The sequence below is a fragment of the Daucus carota genome, chromosome 6, assembly GCF_001625215.2.
Source record: "Daucus carota subsp. sativus chromosome 6, DH1 v3.0, whole genome shotgun sequence".
NCBI classification, from domain to species: domain Eukaryota; kingdom Viridiplantae; phylum Streptophyta; class Magnoliopsida; order Apiales; family Apiaceae; genus Daucus; species Daucus carota.
The window spans coordinates 9,240,527-9,243,550 of record NC_030386.2 but is presented as its reverse complement, the minus strand read 5'-3'; positions in this window follow the sequence as shown (position 1 = coordinate 9,243,550).

The window sequence follows — 3,024 nt, the reverse complement described above, 5'->3', positions numbered from 1 at the left end:
TTGTGACAACACCAGTGCCATAGCCATTTCCAATAATCCAGTTCAACATTCCAGAACCAAGCACATATATATCATGTATCATTTTATTCGAGAACATATCATGAATGGTACGGTGGTGTTACATTTTGTACCCACGGCTGATCAAATCGCTGACATCTTCACTAAACCACTTGATGAATCCACTTTCTCTAAGTTGGTTTGTGAGCTAGGGATGTTAAATATGACATGATTCTCTTTGTATATATTTTTCATATGCTTTATATATTTTTATATAATTTTGTGGATTTTCTGTATAATTATAGGTATTTTATTAGATTTATTATGATTGTCTGTATATTATTTGATAATTATCTATGTAATTATGCATGTTTATATGTTTATCTGTAATTTTCTAAATGCCTGCATACTCCCCTGTTTCATTCTTTAAGCATTTAGATAATTATTTGTATTTATTTTGCATTTTTCAAAATTAATTAAGCATAAATATTTGAATTTCTAACTTGTTCCGGTAGACCCATCTAGTTCTAATAATTGATTTACCCTTAGGCCTTGGAACCAGGGCCCAGACTTCTTGTCTCTCAAATTGATTGAGTTCTTCTTGCATGGCAAGAACCCAATCAGGATCAGCAAGTGCTTCATCTATTTTCTTTGGTTCTAGTTGAGATAGAAAACCAGAAAATAAACATTTGTTAGACGTAGCACTTCTAGTCTTGACACCAGCATCAGGATAACCAATAATTAAATCAAAGGGATGATCTCTGCTCCAAATCCTTTCCCTTGGAAGATGTGTCCTTGATAATTCAGCAGTATTGTCAGTAAGCTAAAATGTGCTGAAATGTGGGACTAGTTGATCCACCAGCTCCCCCTGAGTTGTTGCATTGGTGGAATCTCTAGTGTTTCCACCATTTCCTCCACCATTGCCTGGATCATCACCATCATTGTTGTCATCTCCTATTGCAACCTCAGGTGGCATATCATCATCTGAATTAGAATCTGGATAGTTGTCAACTTCAGAGACTCAGATGGATTAGCAGATTGTAGACTTAGAAGTTTAGTGTCATCAAATGTGACATTGACACTAACTTTTACTAACAGAGTGTCAATCACGAAAACTCTATAAGCCATATTGGTATAACCAACAAAGATTGCTTCATATGGCTTTGGTTCAAACTTACTCAAATTCTCTTCACCATCTTTAAGAACAAAGCATTTGGCTCCAAAGACATGATGATGTTTGACATATGGTTTCTTGTTGTTATACAGATGAAAGGGAGTTTTCATGTGATCCTTATTGATCAAAGTTCTATTCTGGGTGTAACAAGCAGTGCTCACAGCTTCAGCCCAAAAGTACAGAGAAAGCTTTGCTTCAGCAAGCATTGTTCTAGCAGCTTCAATCAGTGTACGATTCTTTCTTTCGACAACTCCATTCTGTTGTGGAGTCCTTGGTGCTGAGTACTATCTATTAATTCCCTTTTCAGAGTAAAAGTTGACTAAGGTTTGATTCTTGAACTCTGTTCCATTATCTGACCTTATTGCTTTTACAGGAACACCCTTTTCCAATTCAACTTTCTTAATATGATCAATTACTGTCAGGGGAGTTTCATCCTTGGAAGCTAGGAAGTAAACCAAAGTAAATTTGAGAAATCATCCACAATAACCAAAGCATATCTTCCACCATCAATTGCCATAATATTCACTGGGCCAAATAAATCCATATGCAAAAGCTGCAATGGGTCAGTGATACTATTGATGGTCTTGCTTTTGTGAGATGCTCTCTTCGCTTTTCCTTTCTGACAAGCTTCAAATAGATCATCAGATGTAAATTCCATGGAAGACAGACCTCTCACCAAATCTCTCTTGACTAGAGAGTTCATAGTTTTGAAGTTGAGTGCGAGAGTTTCTTATGCCATAACCGACTATCTTCAGCAGATGCTTTAGCATAGAAACAGTGAAATTCATTTCCTGGTCCAGAAGATAAATCAGCTACGAATATGTTGCCTTTCCTGATGCCACATAGTGAAGGACGTTTATCTTTGATATGTTTGATTATACATATTTCCTTTTCAAAGTGAACATAATAACTCTTGTCACAAAACTGGCTGACACTAAGGAGATTATGTTGAAGTCCTTCAACTATTGCAATTTCTTCTATGATGATCCTTCCAACTTGGTACTTGCCATATCCAACAGTACGACCCTTGTTATTATCAGCAAAAGTAACTGAAGGTCCAGTTGCCTCTCTTACTTCTGTCAGCAGGGATCTAGTGACAGTCATGTGCATTAACGCTCCACTATCATGCACCCAAACAACTCGAACAATTCCACTGGCACCCTGCAAAAGACAACTTGATTAAAAATTCTTTGGGACCCATACTTGATTAGGTCCAGCAAACTTAAAGAACTGATTTCTATCAGGTGTAACAATAGAGCCTTTTGGACTGATACTTGGTTAAGACTTGACTGAACTTACTTCCTTAACAATAGCCTTGTAAACCTTAGTTTTAGGCTTTGGAACATAAGTCTCCTTCCTAACACGAGGAGGACTAGCAGTCTTTGCCCTAGCATACTTTTTGTTTGTGTGTTGTCTTGGTGACGTGTTTTCATTTTTAGCATGCAAATTTTTAAAATAAGCAGACATAGTATTGAAAGCACAAAGCATACAATTATCAACACCACAAAATTTATGGCATGCATCAAACATAGGAGCAACAGGAATATCAGTCACAATAGTAGGAACATCAACAGATTCTACTCTAACATTATTAACAGTTTTAAAGTTCTCAGTAGAATGGCATCTATTGTCTCTGTTCTTACTATTCACAAAGTTATTAGCCTTGTTGAACTTAGTTCTTTCTGAGTTGACACCTAAACCAGCTTTAGGTAACCTAACATTGCCTTTTACTTTGATTGGTTTCAGATTTGTCAAAATCTCATCTCTCTTCTCACTTCTCTCTTTCATTTTAAGGTCTTCATATTTGAGTTCATATTTAATGACAACAGGAGTTTCTAAAAGAGGTTCAGCTT